At 39.5% G+C, this 24,513-nt stretch overlaps 1 long non-coding RNA gene across 1 annotated transcript; it reads left to right on the top strand.

Annotated features, from left to right (window-relative positions):
• Positions 1-5,086: 5,086 nt before the first annotated feature.
• Positions 5,087-24,096, top strand: LOC311048872. Its single transcript, XR_014601127.1, has 3 exons — positions 5,087-5,100; positions 11,247-11,345; positions 21,847-24,096. It is a non-coding gene; the product is annotated as an uncharacterized lncRNA (long non-coding RNA).
• The last annotated feature ends 417 nt before the right edge of the window (positions 24,097-24,513 follow it).

The following is a 24,513-nucleotide window of genomic DNA, read 5'->3' as shown; positions in this document are numbered from 1 at the left end:
TAGGATTTGTCCTAAATGCCGGTACGTACAAAATATGGTCGTAAATCCCTTTATGAATCGGGGCCATTGTGTGTGTACTCATCATCTTCATTGCCTGATGTCATTCCTAGCAAAGCTGTTGTCTGAGAATGTGTGTTCTCAGATTATATGACAATGTCCATCTACTCAGTGCAAACCCTATTCTGGTAATACCTACTAAGCCTCCACTCTTCTTTCCTGTAGCATTTAGCCATTCTCTACTTTGGTCCGCTGAGCAAGGTGTTTGTGGCTGATATTTGAGTTAGGCCATCACTTTATACCACAGGCTTGCAATATGCTCTTTCGGCAGTTTCTCCACAAATATTATGGAGTTGGTTACCTTTATATAATGACACATGTATGTACATCATTATTGGGAACATATGAGTTATCAGATATTGGTGAATAATATTCACCAATAAATGACAATTTTCACAATATATATGAGTTTTAAGCCGTTTCCTCACACTTCATTTCAAATCAAAATATTTAATTGTATTCCTCATAAATGAAAAACAAAAAAAAATAAAATCAATCAAGTTTCTACCTTGTTTAGTCAAAATAATGCTTTGTAATATATTCCAGCATAGTGGCGGCCGCCATCTTTAAATGGTCCATTTTGAGGGCTTAGCGGCCATTTTTGAGCTTGACACACAGCAAATTTGGATTCAGCACACCTTAATACCCCTAAAAAACATGTGTGTCATAAATTAACACGATTTGCCTTCAGCACTTTAAATAAGCACGTTTTCTGAAATCCTGCCTTGTCTACATGCAGCCCACACGGGAACCTTGTGGGCGTGCCCGCTTCCAACCCATGCCCAGTTAGCCCACATGCAGCCCACGTGGGACCCTCGTAATTTGCCCAGTTCAAGCCCATGCCCACTTGGTACCCAAGTAGCCCGCATTGAACCCATATGGGTCCCACGTGGGCGTGCTGGCTGGGCAAGCTCACAACAGTTTTGCGTTTAAGCTACATTTGAAAACATTTAAAATGGGACATTCTGCATAATAAGTACTTTTACTTTTGGTACTTTTAAGTCATTTATATTTTGATGCCAATAGTTTTGTACTTTTACTCAAGTACATTTTTAATATTGGACTTTTACTATATTATTCCTGCATTGCGGTATTGATACTTTTACATAAGTAAAAATAAATGCGAGTACTTGTTCTTCCACTACTGAGTGACAGTTACACACTCCCTCCACGAGGGGGCAAAAGCCAACAGTGCCTGGATTTTTCGAGGTGGAAAGACTGGTGACGAGAGGTTAGCCTGGAGCTATAGAGCATCGCAGTTGCGCAGAATCCGGGTGCCGGAAGTAAATACTCAATGCATTTTTCCCATTGACTTTTCCAAAAATATTTATATCAATGAATTTAAGCCTAGAATCAAGCCATCCAGGATTCCGGTGAATCATGACCATAAAACCTTTTTTTCTGTGATTTTTAAAATTTTATATTTAATGATATGATATACTATGTTTAATAAATACCCTTTGTTTTGCCGTTTTCAAAAAAGTTTTTTCACAGAATCAAACGTTTTATGGTCATGATTCACCAGGATCCTGGATAGCTTGATTCTAGGCTTAAATTAATTTATATAAATATTTTCAGAAAAGTCAATGGGAAAAATGCATTGAGTATTTACTTCCGGCAACTGGAAGTGGGCGGGAACGACGCTCTATACCTCTATGGCCTGGAGCATATCTATGGCCTGGAGTGCCTGAAAAGCCAACAGTGCAAGGGTCCTTTACTGCCCCATGTGCGCATGCTTGAACAACGTAGACCCGGGACGAGCAGTGTTGCCATGTCAGCTTATTATAAGCGACTTTAGGCTTGTTTTTTCTGGAAAGATGCTTCTAAATATTGGTGGTTGCGGTTTTTTGGACTTGTTTCTTGAAGTGTTTGCTTATTTGGTTCTTAATGTTGTTTAAACCAGTTTTTCTGAAAGATTTTCAGGTCAAGGACCCCCAAATTAATATGTATTTGTCAACGGACCCCTATCTGAAAATATGTCATGCCAGGGACCCCTGTACAAGGTTTGTGTTCAGGGGATCAACGTCACGTGATGCCTTTGTTTATCCTAAAAAAAAACGTCAGCTGTGCCGAAATCGGGCCAAACAAAGGCGCTTATTGGTCAAACACCCGGATGTGTGTCTCAAACTATACAGTCTATATGGTCTATTTTTTTTCAATTCTTTGAGACTCTCAAAAAATAATATATTTAAAGGGCCAAGGCAGGGCTCTCTTCTTTTTGGGCTTGGTTTTCATAGACCAGGTTGCTTGTTTCTCTCTCACAAAACCTGGCAACACTGGGGACGAGGAGGAGTAAGTGCTAGTATGTTGCGTAGCTCAGGGCAACAAAGAGTCTCAACAAAAACGTCTCATAAAGGAGATAAAACGAGTCAAATGGAGTCTGTACGGCTGTCGATAAACGAACACCTGACGTCGGTGGGAGAGGAGATATTATTGCGTGTTTTGGACGAACAGCAGCGTGGTGCTGATGATGTTTGTCGTGTGAAGCTTCGTGTCAGAGTGTTTGTGTCGGAGCGCCTCCATGCGGCTGCAGCGTTCATGTGCAATCTCTTCCAGAGAGAGATAGAGACACTACAAACTCTGCTGGAGAAACAAAACAAACTGCTGGACGTGATGCTACAGCCACACATCAAACTACACAGAGCAGGTTCATTTCATTTACTATGTTTGTATACATGCGTTTCAACACCAGCTTAACTTCATGTAGGGGAAGACTCGCCCAAAAACACAGTCGCCCCCATTTTATTCACCGACCGTCTGCCCCCAGCGGTTCTTGTATTCTTATTTACTGAGGTGTTGGGTTCTCATTTTACTGAGGTTAAGGTTAGGAGGAATAGGCAGCCCAGTCACCAGAGAAAACGTTGTTAAAATATGTTTTGCAGAAACGTACAGTGATAACATTTTTTATCCCAAAAACGCACAGATGAAAAACATGTACGGTCAATCGTCGATTTAACGTTGCATACTAACGAAACCTAACCCTAACCCTAAGGTTAAGGTTAGGAATAAGGCTAGGTTTAGGCATGATTTTACTGAGGTTATGGTCACGAATAAGCCTAGGTTTAGGCAATGTTTTACTGAGGTGAAGGTTACGAATAAGGCTAGCTTTAGGCATGGTTTTACTGAGGTTACGGTTAGATATACCTGGTGGCGACTGTTCCGATTAGCCCGGGGGCGAGCATGTTTTGGGGCGAGCATATTCTTGTTTTCACATGTAGCTATCATACTCTACTAGCTGGACAGTGACTACATTTCCCAATAGCTTTGTGGGTAGCTTCAATACTCTAAAAGGATCCCTGGCTAATAAGCCTCATATGCCTTAATAGCCTACATTATAATTGTCCTCTATAACTAAAATACACAATTTAAAAACACCTTAAATATTTTCTTTGTTTTAGAAATAGTTCAAATTTTACTCAAGCGGCAAAATGTAGATGTACGGACCAAAAAGGGAGAAAGTGCAAACACTATTTTGAAAGTCATCCAAGATCGTCATGTGAGATGACTGATTTATTTAAAGAGTGAGTAAATATTACATTTTTAAAATCCAAACACAGACGTTATCAAATGTAACTCAATATCATTCTTCTGACTACAGGGACATCACCCGTTACTTATCGATCATCCACCATGATGTTGCTGGGTCAAATCCGTGCATAGAAACCATAGGAAAAAGGCAGACCGGGTACTCCCTTTTTGGATTTTTTTGGTGCCTTTTTTATGTCAGCCAACTACATTTGCTGACTTAAACCAAGTGCGCCAGCACGTTCTAAGCAAAAAAGAACACTTTGTGAACGTAATACTGGAATAATAACCCTCAAGCATGGCCATAAGTTCAGTTCGAGAATATTTTCAAACTCTACTCTGATAGAGAGTCCTGTTAGTACTTACATTTACTTAATTCATTAAAATCTTGATGTATGTCATGGTTTGCTGGTGTGCTGGTGCTGATTACCTGCATTATTGATATATGTTGCAACTACAGTACTTGCACCTGTTGTATTTCTAACTATCCCAAAACAACTAAGTTCACCCATTTCCCCACATTATTTGATTTACTTATTTTTGTCTTAAAAGGTCCAAATAACAGATCAAATCATTAAACCTTTTAAACCTTTTTCAATCCAGTGTTCCTCTTTTGGGTATATGATTATAGGCAGAATTGCGGAAAGTTTTGAATATTTTGAATATCTGTGGTTGTTGCAAGAATTACCTGCACTACAATAATTCACCATATTTTGAGCTATGATGAAGAAAAAAAACATGTAACAATGTGTACGTTCCGTAAAGCAATTCCAATGGTGAAAGGTGTGTTGTTTGACCCGGCTAAGGATGGCGGATTCGGTCAAGCCCTGAAATACCCGTATGTGTGTCTCTAAGAATAAACGACACAGAGTCACATACCTGACAGAATAACCAGGCAGATATGTTTATTTTTGGAACACAGTTCTTATCTGACGCAGATTTCTCTATGGGGATTTTCAATAGAAAAATACTTCCGGGACTCAGGAGTAGCGGGAGTGATGTCAGGACTTTGGTACTCTATGTTGTAGATTCCCAGAAGTTAACCACTTGAACCCCAACAGCCCCTTTTCTAGGGGGAATGTTTGCAAAAAAAGCTTTCTGCAAGCTCACAACGCCACAAAGTGATGTGTGGTTGCCTATTTTTGGCACAGAGATTTGGTGTAAACCAAGTAGCCATTGAAGTAAAGTTGTTCACTTTACTTCAATTGAACTCTGTGCAAGCCCTTCCACATCACTGTTGTGGCAATGAAGATACCATATAAATAGCGTTGGTGATCGTGACTAAACAAATCAATAATTAGAAGAATAAATGTCATCCAATAAGGAAATCCCCTTTTGGATGTTGTGCTGATGCTACCTTTTCTCTCCTTCTGTCTGTGTTTAAAGAGGTTTCCCCTGAACATGAGGAGAGGAGCCCCAGTCTGGTCCAGGAGGAACCACAACCTCCACAGATTAAAGAGGAACCCGTCACTCTACCTTGCCAGAATGCCTTCATTGTTATCCCCAATATCCCGACACGTAAGTGTGAATGTAGAACGTCACTTTACCGGTAGCACCATGAAGGATGTTCCACAAGCTGTCTTTTGTTTCCTCATTTGTTTTTGTCAACATCCTTGTCTAATTTCAATCCGGTTTTAGAACTTTGCACAGTACAGAATCTGCACTACTTAAAGTGCACAATGATATCCTCTTAATGTTTCCAGAAAAATGTCACCTAACCTTTGAAAAATCATGGAATATTTTCCATGATCGCCGTCCTCGCAGCGATTGCCTCATTACACGCTGACATGCTGGGAGGTCTGTTCAGGAATTTGAAGTCACTGACTCTCAATCATAACCTGTAGAGTAGGTAGTTACTTTTTGACTAAGGTACCTGTAGTATAGATGTGTTCTCACTAAGTTTCCTGACAAAAACAGGTTTTCACTCTCAAAACCATGAACAGGGAAAAGGATCGCCTTTAAAATACAGGCGATTGATTATGCAAAATGACCTTGCGCCACACTGTGGAGTGGCGCAAGGTTCAATTCTTGGCCCACTGCTATTTTTAATTTACATAAATGATCTACCTGCAGCATCAAATACCTTATTTTCAATCTTATTTGCCGACGACACAAGCGTCATCCTTTCCCACAAAAATTTCAATACACTTATCAACGAAGCGAATCAAGGTCTGCAAATACTCTCCAAATGGTTCCAACTTAATAAACTGTCATTAAACATAAAAAAAAACTAAATTTATAATATTTCCTGGTAGGAAGAAATTCAACCCAGAGGAAGCTAAGCTGAGTATTGACGGTATCGAAATAAGCAGAGTACCCTCCACCCCTTTTTTGGGAATAATGATAGACGAAAAATACTGCTGGAAAGAACACATCGACCAGGTAACAAAAAAGGTCTCAAAATCAGTGGGGATTATTCGAAAAATCAGCCCATTCATAAACAGAGCCTGTCTAAAAACCCTTTACTACAGCCTAGTATATCCTTACCTAACCTACTGTAATATTGTATGGGCCAGTACCTATCCTTCTTGTCTCCATAAATTATTTATACTACAAAAAAGGTTTGTCAGATTAGCCACAAATTCTAGTCCACGGGAGCCTTCCTCACCCCTTTTTTCAACGCTCAGTATACTAACAATCTTTAATATAAATGTACTTCAAACATGTCTATTTGTATTTAAAACTAAATACCAATACACCCACCTCCCAAATCATTTTAAATTGTATTTCCAGCCAAATTCCAGCTTTCACCCATATCCCACTAGGCAAGCAAACCAACTGCATGTCCCACTATGTACCACCAATAGGGGGCAGTTCGCCATCAAGTACAGAGGAGTTTCATTATGGAACGCTCATTTCAGTTTGGTGGCTACCACATCCTCCCTACCTACCTATAAAAGAAGCCTAATAAGTAAGTTAAATACCCAAATGGAAAACTAGACCAGCTTCCAAATAATTTTAATCCTTATTCACATGAATATGTAACAGCAAAATTGTTTTTGCTTTGTTCAATACTTTATGTTGTTTTGTTTTGTTCAGTCTCTTCTGCTCAGTCTTGTACTTTTATTTTTTATTTTTTTATCAATGTCCTATACCCTTTCTCATAGGTATATACTTTTATATTTTCATTTTGTTTTTTGCTTTTCCTGTCTTTATTTTTAATATTAAATAACTCTTATTATATGTAATGTAAACGGTGAGGTTCTCACATAAGCCCCTCAGGGTTTCTTACCTCACCGGCACAACAACTATCACGTAATGTTTCCCTCGGAAATAACTAACATGTCTTGTAAATGTATACAAAAAATGTTGTGCAAATAAATCAAATCAAATCAAATCAAATAAGTACAAATTAGATATGCTTTTAGTAACTGGCCCCTGTTAACTTTAACAATACTCCATATTATATACTAATATACTACAGTGGTCACCTGTTCATTCATGCACGATCTTCAAACGGCCACCTATTGGACATCAGAGGTTTTCAAAGGTTTCTTTAGGTACCTTTCAAAGTTGACGCCCACAGATTCTTGGCGCCTCCCATTGAAATAATTAGAAAGTGTAGTGTGGCCGTCCAGCCACGAGATGGCGCTTGGTATCAAAATTTATTTTAAAAAAAGTAAGTAAGGCATGTGTTCAAAATGTTACTTGAGTAAAAGTACAAAGTATTGGCATCAAAATATACTTAAAGTACCAAAAGTAAAAGTACTGAAATGTTTGAAAGTAGCCGAACTACGAGCTTGTAGATCGTCTATTTTCTAATGGCCGTGGTATAATATAGGGCTAAAGTGGTTAATGTATATGTTTTATAATCAGTGTTGGGCTATATTACTTAGGAGAGTAATATGTTACCTACTTGTATTACTTATTACTCCTTTGAAAAGTAATGATATTATATAACGTATTACTTGGAATCAAGAGTAATATATTACATATTACTTTATATTACTTTCCCCGTGCCCCCCCCCCTCAAAAAAAAAGACGTGTACAGTTTTTAGCCTTTTAGAACTGAATCCAATTTAATGGAACAATAGAAAACAGTTTTTATCTTTTTAAGTATTTTGCTGCTACAGATTCCATATTTGGAATTGGAACAATAATTATCCTTACAGGAACAACATAAATCTGAACTGCACACACTGGCTGCAGCCTCTCAGAAACTGAAACAATAAAGTAAACTTTTTGAACATTTCTTAACCTTTTCAACAACAGTCAATATTAATTAGCCAAAGTGCAAGGGGGGGAGATATAGAGCAGTGGTTCTCAAACTTTTTCATGTGAAGGACCTCCAAATTGACACTTATTAGCCCGCGGACCCCCATTTTGAGAGAGAGAGAGAGAGAGCGAGAGAGAGAGAGAGAGAGAGAGAGAGAGAGAGAGAGAGAGAGAGAGAGAGAGAGAGAGAGAGAGAGAGAGAGAGAGAGAGAGAGAGAGAGAGAGAGAGAGAGAGAGAGAGAGAGAGAGAGAGAGAGAGAGAGAGAGAGAGAGAGAGAGAGAGAGAGAGAGTGTTAAATCAGGGGTCTTCGACAGGAGGTCCGAGACCCCTAGAGGGTCCTCAGAGTTACTGCCGGGGGTCCGGCAGTAATGTGTGGTTCCACGGTGTGGTGGGGACAGAGGTACTGTAGGGGGGAGGGGAACCTGATAGCAGAGTTCCTCAGCTTATTTGGAATACTGTAGTGTAGGCTACACAGTATATCATTAACATAACCGGTTTTGCTATCTGCTACCTACCTCCCCCTACTGTCTGTCTGTCTGTCTGTGCCCACACACTGCACAGTCAGACACACACACACACACACACACACACACACACACACACACACACACACACACACACACACACACACACACACACACACACACACACACACACACACACACGATGTGCAAGTGTTTGAAAACTTTAGTTACTTTGTAGATTTTGATTATTATTACAAAACATACATTAACCATTAACCTTATATAAAGTTGTCTATTTAAAAATAGCAGAACTAAGCTACACGTTGTGAGCTTGTAGATCTGCTATTTTACATTTCGTCACCTTATTAAACTAATGGCCTAAGTCATTTTTTCAAGGTTTTCAGGAAAAATAAAAAACTGATCCAGAACAAAACTATATGATATTTCTTAATCATTTCACCCAAAATGTTTATAACAAATTATGACTATTTAAATAGAAATAACACTGTCTGTCAGTTATGTAACATAAGAGATTTAAATAGGTTTAAATAGGATTAAATCTGACTTAGGCCAAAATAAAAAGCAAAACAAATTACAAAATGGCCTAAATCAGTAAATAATTTGGCTTAAGTCACAAAAACATGTGACTTAGGCCAAACGAAAGGCCTATTTTGTCCTAAGTCACACTAGGGAGTTAGGCCATTATACTAAAAGGGGCGTGAACAGCATGATCCTTTTCAATTAGGAGATAGGCGATTTTACCAGAGGTGGCCAGTGTCATGAGGACCTGACTTAGGCAAAAATATAATTTCCTCAAAAAATGACTTAGGCCATTAGTTTAATAAGGTGACGATTTTGACATAACGTGTGAAAGAGGACTTTCTGCATAACAAGTAGAGAGAAAGAGAGAGAGAGGGAAATAGTCCAGTAAAGAAAAAAAAAAACCTAAAATCTTTACTTATGTACAGTACTTGTGTAATGTAATGTGTTACTTTACACCACAGTAAAATGTTTGAAAATACATTGTTGTGTAAAATGTTTGAAAATATTTTGATGCCAGTACTTTGTAGTTTTACTCAGTAACATTTTTAACACAGGCCTTTTACTTGTAACAGAGTATTTTTATATTGTGGTAACAAAAACTGGACATTCCGCATGGAATTTGCAAGCTCATAGCGTGGGATTTAAACCCGGGCCGCAAAATCACTGGACATCAGCTTTAACCACAAGAGGGACTCTTACTTACGCATCAGAAAGATACATACAACTTAAAACATCACATCAGAGAAAATTTGATGCATTTAGGGTTGACCTTAAAAGGCAGTTGATACCCAGTTAATACTGAAGACAGAGAGAGAGGGGTGCTTGAGCTAATGTGAGCATTTTTTCCACCACTGAGAACATGATATCAAAAAAAGCTAAATTCTCCCCCAACCCCCTCTCCCTGCTGACTTTATAGCCTACCTAACTGTGTGTGAAGGTGGCCAAACTTGTTTTGTGACAACAATGGCCAAGCTTGAAGCCACTGTCTGTCTATTAGCATATGTTAACCATGATCCTCTCTCACTGAATGAAAGGAAGGGGTCGCGACCAGCGTTGCCATGTTTGCTTATTATAAGCAACCTGTTTTTCTGTAAAGTTGCTTGTAAATATTGGTAGAAGCTTGCTGCTTTTTATTTGAGAACTTGAGGTGCATATAGGTTTAATGTGCTCATGTGGCCTATAATAATCAATCTCTTTTGGGCTTGTTTTCATAGACCTGTTTGCTTATTTCTCTCGTAAACTCTGGCAACACTGGTCGCAACAGCTGTCTCCTATGACTGAGAGAGAGAGAAAAAAAAAGAATGAGAAAAACACTGGCTTATCCTCTGTTCTTTAATTGTTGTTCTTCAGTGGTGGAAGAAGTACTCAGATATTTTACTTAAAGTAAAAGCCACCACATATACCACATAAAAATACATGTAGAATGTCCCGTTTCACAGGTTATCAAAATATATAAAAATCCTTTGAAAATAGCAGATCTATAAGCTCACAACGCATCACATGGCTATTTTTAAATAGCCAACGTTTATATAAGGCTAGTGTCATGAGGACCTGACTTAGGCAAAAATATAATTTCCTCAAAAAATGACTTAGGCCATTAGTTTAATAAGGTGACGATTTTGACATAACGTGTGAAAGAGGACTTTCTGCATAACAAGAGAAAGAGAGAGAGAGGGAAATAGTCCAGTAAAGAAAAAAAAAAACCTAAAATCTTTACTTATGTACAGTACTTGTGTAATGTAATTTGTTACTTTACACCACTGTAAAATGTTTGAAAATACACTGTTGTGTAAAATGTTTCAAAATAGCATTGTGAAAATTGTGAGCTTGTAGATCAGCTATTTTCAAATAGCCTATGTATAAAATAAAGTAAAAGTACTGGAAATTGGAAATACTCTAGTACATAAGTTTGTTTTATTAATTCAATGATAAATTGTCTGCATTCATAAGTTCTCTAATGACTTCTGCTTTTAAGAAATAAACTGCAAGTAGAGTAATTGCTTTCCTCTGCTCTCTTCTGCCACCTACTGTCCACCTAAAATGAAAAACTTAAAACACACCCCCAAGGCATAGCCACACCCCCCAACCTTTCACAACCTAAGGTTATGGTGGGTTATGGTGGGTACCTTTCAGAGACTCTGGTGCGTATGTGAATAGGTGACCACTGTACACATTTAAAAAAAAGCAGTGTTTATCTATCTTTAATTGTCCTTAAGAAAGTAATTGATAGTTGTTAAATTGGTATTCAATGTATCTCTCTCTCTCACTCTTTCTTTCTTTCTCACTCTCACTCTCTCTCTCTCTCACACACACACACACACACACACACACACACACACACACACACACACACACACACACACACACACACACACACACTCTCACTCACTCACTCACTCACTCACTCACTCACTCACTCACTCACTCACTCACTCTGCCAGAGGAAGAGGAGAGAGCAGGAAGGAGCGAAGAAAGGGAAGAGGAGATGGGAGGAGAGGATGAAGAGAGGATAGAAGATGCCAACCCAACACGGCATCCAGGTGACAATAGAACACTTTGCTTTTGAATTTGAGCAACCTTGTATTTAAAGGAGTAGTACACCCAAAAAACTGGGAGAAGAATCCTCAGCTAAGGTGCCTGAAACTTAAATGCTTTGCCTCCTGTTCTTAGATATTTTTGGAACCTTAAGAATTTTTGCATACTGTGAACGCACTGATGTTCTAGCGGGTTGATAACGTTCGATGAGTTCTTTGAGATACAGTGGTTTGTGTCCATTGAGAGTTGTGTAGGTGAGGATTCTATTATATCTATCTGTATTAAAGCCACTGCAGAGAGGTCAATGAAGAAATCATATGATTTCTTCTAGTTCCTGTCAGTATACGCACAGCATCATTCTGGACTAGCTGTAGGCTGATTAGAGACTTATTTGTGATAATTACGAGCTCGAGTTGCAGTAGTCCAGCCTAGAAGTAACAAATGCGTGAACACGTTTTTCTGCGTCATTTTGAGACAGATTGTGCCTAACGTTTACAATAATATTACGCAGGTGAAAAAAGACAGACCTTGAAATGTGTTTTATGTGGGATTGAAAGTATATATCTTCGTCAAACGTAACTCCCAGATTCTTTACAGTGGCCCTGGAGGCCAAGGTAATGCCATCTAGGGTCAAATTGTCATATGCTAATTTGTCTCTAAGGTGCTTAGGGCCAAGTATAATAACAATACTCCGAGTTGAGAAGTAGGTAATTCCGGGTCATCCAACTCTTTGTCTTTAAGACATCCCTGAAGTGTAGGTAGTTGATCCTTTTCATCTGGCTTCATCGATAGCTATAATTGAGTATCATCCGAATAATAATGGAAATGTATAGAGTGTTTCCTAATGATTGTACCCAAAGGAAGCATAGAAGTAAATAGTAGGGGAATTGCTAGGGGTGTCTTGCTTAGGGACACTCCAAGGCAGCCTCTCTACCCATTTAGCTATGCATACAGTATGGTACTGTATGCAAATTGTATTCAATGGGCTAAACATGCAATAACACCAGTATGGTCCTTTAAATATAAATTTATGTTGACAGTATCCAATGTACACATCGGGAACAAACGTTATGTTCTGACGGTCCAATGCACAGTAGCTAGTGTAATGTTTGGAGTGGCTAAAATCATAATAATATCACCTGATGATAACGGTATAGCTTGCTGAAAATAACATGTACAAGCCAACAATGTGTTGCATCGCTACAAATCGCGACACATCGTTGGCTTGTAGCTCTGTTCTGCACCATCACACTACAGAATATAAATAAGGCTTTAGTAGTTGCCCCAGACATGCTTCCACCTGAATGCAACTGCCTTCAACACAGCACTTTACATTGCAGAGCTACATAGCATAATTACCACAATAAATATACAACTAAAAAACGTTCACAGACCGTGCCTAACCTGATTTTAGTTTTACCCCTTTCATGCATACTGGTCACTACAGTGGACATCTATTAAAATGCCATTTTCTATTATATGAATTGGTTTTGATGGCAGAGTTGCACTTCAGCCACCACAGTGGACGCTAGAGAATCACCCCATGCACTGCCACCCACTGGCCAGCCGTTGTAACTGCAACATATTTTTTGTCAACATCCAAGATGGCTGACAGAAATGTAAACATATCCAACCACAATGGAAACAAGACCCCAGGACTATTTTGTGATATCTTATTAGCCCAGATGTCCGACTGTACTACAATTCATCCTATTAGTGTCAAGGTCCTTACACACCGGGGCGATCTTTTCGTGCAAATAATGCGTATATTCGCTATATTCGCCGGTGTGTAACAACCTTTACTCTTTGGAATTGAAAATGCTCATTTGCAGTAACATGTTTGGATACAAATCAATGTATTCATGTTATTAGAAAGTGCATTGTTTGTATCAAAATAATATTTTGTGCATCATTATTTACATTATGCGAGTAACAGTTTGTGCCTATATTTTGTAGAGCTCAACTGCAGAGCTTGATAGAAAAGCCTACAGGATAGTGAAGCAACTATCATTACTCAAGTGAGGATGATGCCAGTGGTGATCAATGGCTGCCAGAAAAATAAGGATCAGCAAATGCTAGCAATGACAGTGGAGCTGAGGATGCTGATTGAGCTGTATAATAATAATAAATATAGCTGCAAGCAGCAATGAGCGGTTTCGAGAATAAGAGAGAGAGAGAGAGAGAGAGAGAGAGAGAGAGAGAGAGAGAGAGAGAGAGAGAGAGAGAGAGAGAGAGAGAGAGAGAGAGAGAGAGAGAGAGAGAGAGAGAGAGAGAGAGAGAGAGAGAGAGAGAGAGAGAGAGAGAGAGAGAGAGAGAGAGAGAGAGAGAGAGAGAGAGAGTGTGAGAGAGAGAAAGAGAGGCAGTGTGAGAGAGAGAAAGAGAGGCAGTGAGAGAAGAAGTGAACATGCATCAAATTGCACATGTCTGAATTAACAGGGTCATGTTTTGTACAATGCAATTTAAATGTAAACTGTAATGAATGGGATTTGAACCAGGGACCTTCGGCACATGAGACTAACAGTGTATTGATCAAGCTATTCAATCCACAGCCTTAGTCAGTGAAAAAGGAGAATCCAACAAAACAAAAGAGGGAATGAAGTACGTCATACATTGAAAATAACTACTCTCAATAAGCGTTTCATTTATCAATTGCACGTTTATTCATTGATAGAATCATGTTGTGTGCAATGCAATTGAGTTGAAGTCTGCATGAGGTGGGATTTGAACCGGCGACCCTGTGGTATCAAGGCAGATGATTAAGCCATTGGGCCAACAGACCCAAACTGATGAAAAAGGAGTTCACACACATGACACACTTTCACGCAAATTGCTCAGAAATCCTTGGTTTAAATGTTTTTCAAACTGCTCAATATATTTCGGAATGGAAACTAGTGAAAATAGTCGATCTACAAGCTCACAACGCGTTGCTATCTAAAAAGGTGTGAGATTGTAGATCGGCTATTTTCACAAAAAAAGTATGTCATACATAAAAAAACAACTACTCTCAAAAGCATTTCGTGTTATTGTCTAAACATTGCACATGTCTGAATTAAGAGGGTCATGTTTTGTACAATGCAATTTAAATGTGAACTGTAATAAGTGGGATTTGAACCAGGGACCTTCGGCACATGAGACTCACACTCTACTGGTGGAGCTATTCAATACACAGCCTTAGACAGTGAAAAGGGAGAATCCAACAAAACAAAACAAAAGGGCGAATGAAGTACGTCATACATTGAAAATAACTACTTTCAAGTATGCATTTCTCGTCATCTTTAACAATTGCACATGTATTCATTGATACAGTCATGTTGTGTGCAATGCAATTATAATGAAGTCTACATGAGGTGGGCTTCGAACCGGCTACCCTGTGGTTTCAAGGCAGATGATTAAGCGATCAAGCTATTGAACCAACACACCTGAACCTGTGAAAAAGGGCCTCAAACATTTATTTGACACAGTTTCGCGCAAATTGCTCAGAAATCCTGGATTTAAATGTTTTTCAAACTGCTCAAAATTGCAGACAATCTAAGGGCAGAGCTTACTGGTCAAAGTGATACATGTGTTCCTCATGAGTCAAGGCACATGTGTAAGCAGGTTTAACGGCTGTCGGCCAAACGAGGCATGACTTTTGCCTGTGTAAAATTTGCATTTTCAAAAAATTGCTATAGCGCCCCCCTTTGACCAATTGGAGTAAGATTGGTTTCAGTGATACTTGGAATGACCCTCTACAATATTGCAAAGTGTCAAACAAATGAGAGTCTGCATGTATGTGTTAGGGGCAGATGAATAATTGTCATAAAACTGCAATTTTCATTGGCTTATAAAAGCTTAACGTTTTCACTTATGGAAAATCCGCTTGCTCACGTCTGTCGGCATTGGTCCAAAGTTCATGTGTATACAGTTTCGTACAGATTGCTCAATCTGTACGAAAGGAGAGTCTTTTTTACTGCTTTTTACTGCTTTTCATAGAATTCGAAATGGTGGGAGATCTAAAGGTCAGAGGTCAAAAGTCAAACAGTGAAAGTTGTTAGGCATGAGGAGACGCATGTGTGCATCGAAGTTTCATGGCTGTAGGTCAAACAGGGCATGAGTTGTACCTGTTCAAAGTTGGCATATTTCAATTGAGTGCTACAGCGCCACCCTTTGGCCAATGGTTGTGAGTTTCGGGTCTTTGCCGTTTGGCATAGCCCTCTACCATATTGCCGAATTTCATAAAAAGTGACCACGCGGTTAGGCCAGAACTGCCAAAAGCGGCGGAAGAATAATAATGAAAGTGTAGTATCCCAATAAGGCTTCGAAGCCTGATAGGCTCTCGAAACCTTAATAAGGCACTCAGGTGGCGCAGTGGTAAAGTCCCTGCCCACCACCACGGAGGTTGTGGGTTCGAATCCACCGTGGTGCATCCGGCTTTGTCGAGCGTTTACATAAACACAATTGGCCCGTGTTCGGGGGAGGGCAGCCGGGCAGGGAACCTGTACTGACTGTCTGGACAAAATAAATGTTTAAATACTGTACTAGGTGAGTTAAGCAAAGTAGTGCTCTTCTCATGTAGATTGAGATTTATTTTTCTGTTGACTCACGCTGTTGCAAGAACATAACGTTATGCTAATAGATGCGTTTTTCTCTCTGCAACTGAACAACTTGAACACAGATCAGCAGTGAAAGTGGGGTTATTTTAAATAAATCAGATATCTGTGATGCTTTTAACCATCATTTTATATTATCTGGCAATCGATTTGATAGGCAAGCTGTCAGTCTGGCGCCATCAGATCAGGGCAGGGATTCAGTCACTGACAACTCACTCAATTTGTCCCCTCCCTGCTTTTCATATAGACCAGTGACACACTCAGAAGGTTTAACTGCACTTTCACAAAAATGCACGAAGAAGTCTAAGGGTGCAGATGATCTTAACCCATATCTACTGCGTCTAGTGCTTTTATAATTGCTGCACCACTTGTCCACATTTTTTATTTATCACTTACCTTAGGCGCAATTCCCACAGTCTGGTAAGAAGCTCAGGTTATCCCACTTCATAAAGGTGGTAATCAATCTGATTAAAATAATTACCGCCCAATCTCAAAATTGTGCTGTCTAGCCAAGATCCTTGAATCCCTAGTCAGTTCCCAGTCACGTTCTTTTCTGAATACACATAACATACTCCAACCCCAACAGTCAGGATTCAGACCAGGTCATAGTACGGTGACAGCTACAACACTTGTCACAAATAACATACTAACTGCTCTAGATAATCACCATCACTGTGCAGCCATTTTTATTGATCTTTCTAAAGCGTTTGACACTGTGGACCATTATATTTTATTACAGAAGCTAGCCTCCATTGGCTTAGATAATTGCTCTGTCAAGCTGTTGTTGCAGATGGTTTTAGTTCCAGTTCTTTGGCAATTGGGAAAGGTGTCCCGCAGGGTTAAAGTTTGGGACCCCTTTTATTCACTCTGTATGTGAATAATATTGCACTCCCTTCTCCGCACTGGGATGTCCATTTCTACGCAGATGACACAATTTTATACAGTATTGGCCCAACATTGGAAGTGGCCACTGCACATTTGCAGACCGCCTTCAATAGGTTTCAACGGGCTCTAATTGACCTCGAGCTTGTTTTAAACGCCAATAAAACCAAATGCATGGTTTTTACTAGGTCTCCAGATTTAAATCCCTTTACTGTTATTTATACTCTGAAAGCTGAACTAATTGACCTGGTCACTTCTTATAAGTACCTGGGCATCTGGCTAGATGGCAAGCTCTCATTTAAGGTTCATATCGAGAACCTAATAAAAAAACTAAGAGGACAAATAGGTTTCCTCTATAGAAATAGGTTCTGTTTTTCTTTTTCCAGCAGAAAGACTATAATAATATCTTTAATAATGTCTGTTTTTGACTATGGGGATATATTGTATATGCATGATTCACTCTCCACACTGAAGCCTCTTGATGGAGTCTACCACAGTGCCCTGCGTTTTATTACTGGCGATGATTATCTCAGCCATTACTGTATTTTATATGATAAAGTGGGTTGGCCATCTCTCACAGTACGTAGAGAGCAACATTGTATTTTATTTATTTATAAAGCCTTGTGTGGTAAGCTTCCTTTGTACCTATCCTCACTTCTGAAACCTAAGGTTACAGGTCATTCAACACGTTCACAAACCCACATTAGATATACCAGTCTGCGTAAGAGCAGTGAACAAGGAAAGACTGCTTTCATGTATTATGCTCCACACAAATGGAACAAACTTCAGGATTCTCTGAAACTGGTGCGATTTAGGGTGCTTCTCGATGACACACTACATAGTGATTGCACCTGCTTCATGTAACTATGTTTAGTTGCATCTGTGACACTGTAACATGATCAGTGTTGGGCTATATTACTTAGGAGAGTAATATGTTACTTATTACTTATTACTCCTTTGCAAAGTAATAATATTATATTACTTATTACTTGGAATCAAGGGTAATATATTATATATTACTTTATATTACTTTCCCGCGCCCCCCGCAAAAGAAAAGACGTGTACAGTTTTTAGCCTTTTAGAACTGAATCCAATTTAATGGAATAATAGAAAACAGTCAACAGTCTTTATCTTTCTAAGTATTTTGCTGCTGCAAATTCCATATTTGGAATTGGAACAATAATTATCCTTACAGGAACAACATCAATCTGAACTGCACACACTGGCTGCAGCCTCTCAAATTGTATATACATAAAAAACAATAAAGTAAACATTTCTTAATCTTTAAAACATATCTTACACCAGTCAATAAATAATTAGCCAAAGTGCAAAACTGTAAACAAGTCAAACAAATAAATACAAAATAAAGCAGCAGTCTCTCTGACTTTTTAAACTTTCAAATGTAAATAAAATATAAAATAAAGCAGCAGTCTCTCTGACTTTTTAAACTTTCAAATGTAAATAAAATATAAAATAAAGCAGCAGTCTCTCTGACTTTTTAAACTTTCAAATGTAAATAAAATATAAAATAAAGCAGTAGTCTCTCTGACTTTTTAAACTTTCAAATGCAAATAAAATATAAAATAAAGCAGTAGTCTTTCTGACCTTTTAAACAATGATTTTCACAAATCACGATACAACCAAGTGTTTTCAAAAGGAAGCCAACAAAACCTGACAGTCTGAAGATATCTATATAAAAAAACAAAAAGAAAAGAGCAGCAGCAGTCTCCCTGACTTAATGATTGTACATGTCTTATTCTAATCTTAAACAACGAAATTAAATGAAATAAAATGTCTCCTACAACCACATTTAGGCAGATATGTCCAGCTTGTGTATTTATCTCTGCCCTGCCCCTAACATAAACAAGTTCCTAAGTTCACTGACACTGTTCAGTGAACTGAGTGAAGGCTTCGAATTACTGCTTCTCTTGCTGGTTTTCTTTCACTGGTGGTGTGAAGAAGCAGTGATTGTATCTCATTAGCACGAGCTTTTCAAATCGCGTATCACCCAATCTGTTTATTTTAGGGGTGAGCACCAAACCTCCTAAACTAAAAAGGCGCTCCACAGCTAGACGGGGTTGGGGTGTTGTACTTCAAGAAAATCTTTTTAACATTGGAGAACTTGTGCAGACAATCAAATTCGTGCCCTGACCTCAAATAATCCACGACTTCTTGTTCTACAGAGTAGATGTCCTTGGGCTCTGGCTCAAATTCAAAAAAGTCCCTTTCAACGTCGTTGTGTGACGTGGACGCGGAGGCACCCTCCTCCTCTTCTTCAGCAGCAGCAGAAGCGATTTTCCTACACTCAGCTGTCAGAAGCTCCTTTGCATGGTCCCTCTGACCCTCATCGCTCAGCCATCTGAGTTTAAATTTCGGACAGCTGACAGCAGCAAGAAGTGCAGCATCATTGTTGTCCAGCACCGCAGAAAAACGAGTCTGGATGGCCTGAAAAATACAATTTGACCTATTTATAGTATTGCATTAATTTATATAGGGGCCGGCCGTTTGCTCTAAAGCAATGTTTAATGTTGATAATTGTACTAACTGGCAGCTTTAAAAACAAATACAATGCAATTATTCGATATGCAAAAGAAAACGGTTTAGGGGGATATAGGCTTACCTTCACAATAATCTGAGTTCCCAGAAGTTTTCGCCAGCTCTGGCGAGGAACTTCTGGGCCACAGCCCTGGTATTTGTGGGCGGGATGTACGTCACGCTCTGAATCTGAGCGGACACGCCTCTTACCGGTCTGAGAGCTGTGCAACTCGTCTAAAAAGTCCGACGAGAGGCAAACAGCAGTACACAACAATGGCGGCCGAAATTTCTCAAGGGGAAATTGCTTCCCGTCGATCCTATTTAGATGCATCACCCACTGCATGTGGATCCCGCCCCCTTTTCTTCATTGGCTGTTGATTTGAATCACAACGCAGTGGCCCCTGCTGTCCAAGCTCCGACGCTAACCCTCCCAGACTACCTTCACAATGACGCCTGGAAGGCCAGCTGTCACCCGTGACACTTTGTCCTTTGTTTGAAGTGTCTTTCTCATTAAGATTTGGAGGGTTGGCAATAAAGATCCATAATGGCAGTTATCTCCTTGTAGTAGGTCCAACGCTGCTGTAAGCGGCTTCATAACAATGCAGTACTCCTGCAGGAACTGATACTCTCTCTCACTGAAACTCTTAACTCCTAGTTTCATGCACAGATTGTTGCGCTCTGTCGCGGGGATTTCGGTGACTCTGGAAACCGCCTCGTAAAAGGAATTCCACCGTACACATGACGGCACCAATAGCTTACGGCGGCTGGCCTCCTCCACATGTTCTGCTGCCACTGGTGATCGACTTGCTTTATTCCAGAGCGCCGTACATTTTGCAATGCTGTTCGTGTACACAGTCTTAGTCTCTGAACTGGATTTTAAGTATTTCACAACATCGCCAGTGGAAATCAGATTAATTGTATGCGAAGCACAGCGGTAATGTGGTGGAAGAGTAGGAGCATCACTCTCACTGACTGTCTCACAGTCATTTGAGCCGGAGAGAACATCTGTGACATCTGTAAAAGTGACATCATCATCGGGACGGTTTTCGTCCAGATCTGAATCTGAATCAGAATCTGATTCTGCGATAGCCTGCTGGTATACTCTAAACGCCTTGCCGAAATTTGATGCATTGTCTGTCACAGTGGCTACAACTTTGTCAACAACAAGTCCATACGACGAATGGACGTTCTCTATTTCTGATCCAATGACATCAAATGTGTGTCTGCCTTTAATTCTTTTACATGCTAAAGCTGCCTTGTGTCGCTCCAAAGTGGTGCTGTTGATCCAGTGCACTGTAACACCTAGGAAGCTCTTGTTGTTACCCCCCGTCCATATGTCAGCAGTGGTGGAAACAAAGTGTACCTCTCCGAGGGTGGCCTTCAACTTAGTTTCCATCCCCACGTATTCTTTCTCAAGCCAATTAGAAAAGGATTTCCTCTGTGGCAGCTTGACTTTGGACTTAACTGGTATTCTCTCTATGATGGCTCGAAATGAGGGAGAGTCAACAGTTGATAAGGGTAACATCTCCTCTACAATATATCCAGCCACGAGCTTCTTCAGGTCGTCTACTCCTAATTTAGTGGCATCTAAACTGAAATCCAGTTTCTGTTGTTTTGGCTCTGAGGGGCCACCAGTTTCATCCTCTGGTGTTTCGGTCAGCGTAACATTCTTGTGCATTTTGTCGATATGCTTCAACAGGTTAGACGTTGTATTTTTTGCTGTGGAAAGTGTTTTTCTGCCCACGCAAAGTTTACAACGGACATGAATGTTCTTGGGATCTTTGACACCCACATATTCAAAATAATGGCGATATTTCCAGCCGTGAAAAGTGTCAACATCATCCGCCGCCATGCTGTTTGTGTTTGTGTGTAGTGTGTTGTTCTTTCTGTGTGTTACCCGGCGCCGCTCGCATACGGGTCATGCGCTACGCCATAACTGTGCGCAGGCTGCGTGCTAAAAAGAACTGATCTGCAAGCTATATAGCATCTCTGTTGACGTAGGTTGATAGCTTGTAGATCTACTCTATTTTTGCATGCTGCTACAGCCTACAACTTGCCTCTACGAGAGACGGAGAGAGTACATTAAATGAATGAATGAGAAAAAAATGACGCTCGTCATCAGTAACGAGTAACGAGGCCTTTTTTGACCAAGTAATATGGTATTATATTACTGTTTTGGCAGACTAATACCTTACTTTACTCGTTACTGGGGAAAGTAATAATATTACAGTAATATATTATTTTTAATTCGTTACTGCCCAACACTGAACATGATTCAAATGTTTGTTGTTTGTTGTTTTTCATTGTGTATGTATTGTATTTCATATGCTGTCATCAGGGCGTCCTTGAAAAAGAGAGCTTGCTCTCAAAGGGCTTCCCTGAATAAATAAAGGAAAAAGAAAGAAAGAAAGAAAGAACGAACGAACAGAGAGAGAGAGAGAGAGAGAAAATGTTAAGTTCAAACATTCAATGCTTTACCCTCATTTTATCTTCTGCCTAGACTTCCTGCTCCTCCCTGTGTGTAAAGAGGAGGTTTCCCCTGAAAAGCAGGAAAGAAGCTCCAGTCTGGAACAGGAGGAACCAGAGCCTTCACGGATAAAAGAGGAGCTACTTCAAAGACCAGAGGAGGCTGATGGGTCAACATTGACATTACTAGCAGGGAAAAGTGAGGATGATGGAAACAGAGAGACAGAACCTCTAGCCAGCACCTCAACTGAACACATGAAAACACAAGCTCAAGTAGAGGACTGTGGAACCTCACAACCAACTAGTGATGACCAGCTCCTCTCTTCACACTGTTCTGACATTGATGGTGATGAGGATTGGGAAGAGACCAGGGAAGCTCAGTCAGCTTTAAACACACTGAAATCACACAAGACTGAAAATGTGGAACGACACAGCCAAGACCTGAAATCATCAAAACAAACAAACTCCATGAGCAGTCACCCAGGGAAGAAATGCTTTACTTGTACGGTTTGTGGCAAAGGCTTCTGGAAAAAGGCTATTCTAAATCAACACAGCAGGACTCATTCAGGGGAAAAACCTTTTATTTGCAGTGTTTGTGAAAAAGGCTTTAGTCGAAAGCGTACTTTAGAGACACACATGATGACACATACAGGGGTAAAACCTTTTACTTGCACCGTTTGTGACAAAGGCTATGTTGGAACGTCACATTTAAGAATACACATGATGACACATACAGGGGAAAAGCCCTTCACTTGTGAAATGTGTGGTAAAGGCTTCTGTAGAAAGGCAGATCTAAAGGGACACAGCATGACTCATACAGGGGAAAAACCTTTTACTTGCAGTGTTTGTGACAAAGGCTTTAGTAGAAAGTTTGATTTAAAAAGTCACATTAGGACACATACTGGGGAAAAACCTTTTACTTGCAGTGTTTGCGACGAAGGCTTTAAACAAAGAGGTGATTTAAAAATACACATGATTACACATACAGGGTTAAAGCCCTTAACGTGTAAGATTTGTGGCAAAGGCTTCTGGAAAAAGGCTATTCTAAACCAACACAGCAGGACTCATACAGGGGAAAAACCTTTTATTTGCAGCGTTTGTGACAAGGGCTTCAGTCGAACGTGTACTTTAAAAACACACATGATGACACATACAGGGAAAAAACCTTTTACTTGCACTATTTGTGATAAAGGCTTTGTTAAAAACTCTCTTTTAAAATTACACATGATGACACATACAGGGGAAAAGCCCTTCACTTGTGAAATTTGTGGCAAAGGCTTCTGTGCAATGGCTGAGCTAAACAGTCATGTCATGACTCATACAGGGGAAAGACCCTTTACTTGCAGCGTTTGTGATAAAGGCTTTAGACGAAAAGATGAATTAAAAACACACATGATGACACATACAGGGGAGAAACCTTTTACTTGCAGTGTTTGTGCAAAAGGCTTTAATCAAAGGTCTACCCGACGAAGACACATGATGATTCATTCAGGAAGAAAGTCCTTTATTTGTACAGTTTGTGGAAAAGGCTTTAGTGAAAAAGGCTATTTAAAAAGACACAAGATGACTCATGCAGGAGAAATCCCTTAAATGGTATAATTTGTATGTAAGGCTGTCATCGAAATGATGATAAATAAAAACATGAGGATTCTTATGAAAGGTTGAAACCCTTAGTTGCCGTTTATGTCAAATGCTTTGTTAAAAATGTGCATCTGAAGACAGGGGAGAACTTGTTAGTGACAATATCATTTCCCATCTGTTTTGGTACATGAGTGAAGTTGTCACACAAACAGAAGGACGATTGTTCTAATCCAGAATGGCAATGACAATGAATGGATACTAAAGCGGAGGAATCACACAATGTGCCAGTCTCAACACTAACAAGTACAAAAAATATATTGAGCCTTGTGGTAGTACAGGCAGGCATGGAAGTCGAGCTCGCCCTATATTCATACTCTCCAATCACATACTGTAGGCCCATGAGCATAGTGGTTCGCCTACATGGTTTATTTAAAGTCACTGTGTACTGCTGTACCATTACAACATCAAACGTAATCAACAAACTACACTCGTCAAACATTAACCAAAATGGTCAAATAGTATAAGAGGCAAATATTGTGAAAATAGCCGATCTACAAACTACAAGAGGTGTTGTGAGCTTGTAGAATGGCTATTTCCACAATTTTTATCTGTGGAACCAAGTCAAACTAAATGTAATGCCTCAACTCCTACATTCCCCTTATTCCAGCTTATAAGGGTGGGGGGTCCCGAGTTCAAATATGATTATTTTGGTGGGTCGCTGCCCTAAAAGGTTGAGAACCACGTGTTTTACTGTACTTCCGGTGCTGTTTTAATGTTTTGTCTAATAAAGTATTCAATCATTAAAAAATGAGTGTGCATTTACATCACTAAATACAGAAGGAACATTTATATTTTTGTAACATTCGGTTTAGTAGTCTTTTTGATGACCCTTCCGATAGCTACGTTGTCATTACAGCGCTATATGGTACGTATAAGTACTGCTCATAAAGGAATGCTGCAGTCCTAGCATTGGAGGCTATTTTGCAGCACAACAACAAGTTGTCATAAAAGCTATTTATTAACTGTAAAACACATAATGGTTATGTATGGTTATTGGGAGGGGGATAAATTATATATATATATAGTTTCTTTTATAGTGTTTTTATTATTTTTTATTATT

The sequence above is a fragment of the Gymnoscopelus microlampas genome, assembly GCF_963454915.1.
Source record: "Gymnoscopelus microlampas genome assembly, chromosome: 7".
NCBI lineage: Eukaryota > Metazoa > Chordata > Actinopteri > Myctophiformes > Myctophidae > Gymnoscopelus > Gymnoscopelus microlampas.
Note: the sequence above shows the minus strand (reverse complement) of the source record. Positions and strands in the feature narration are given on the sequence as shown.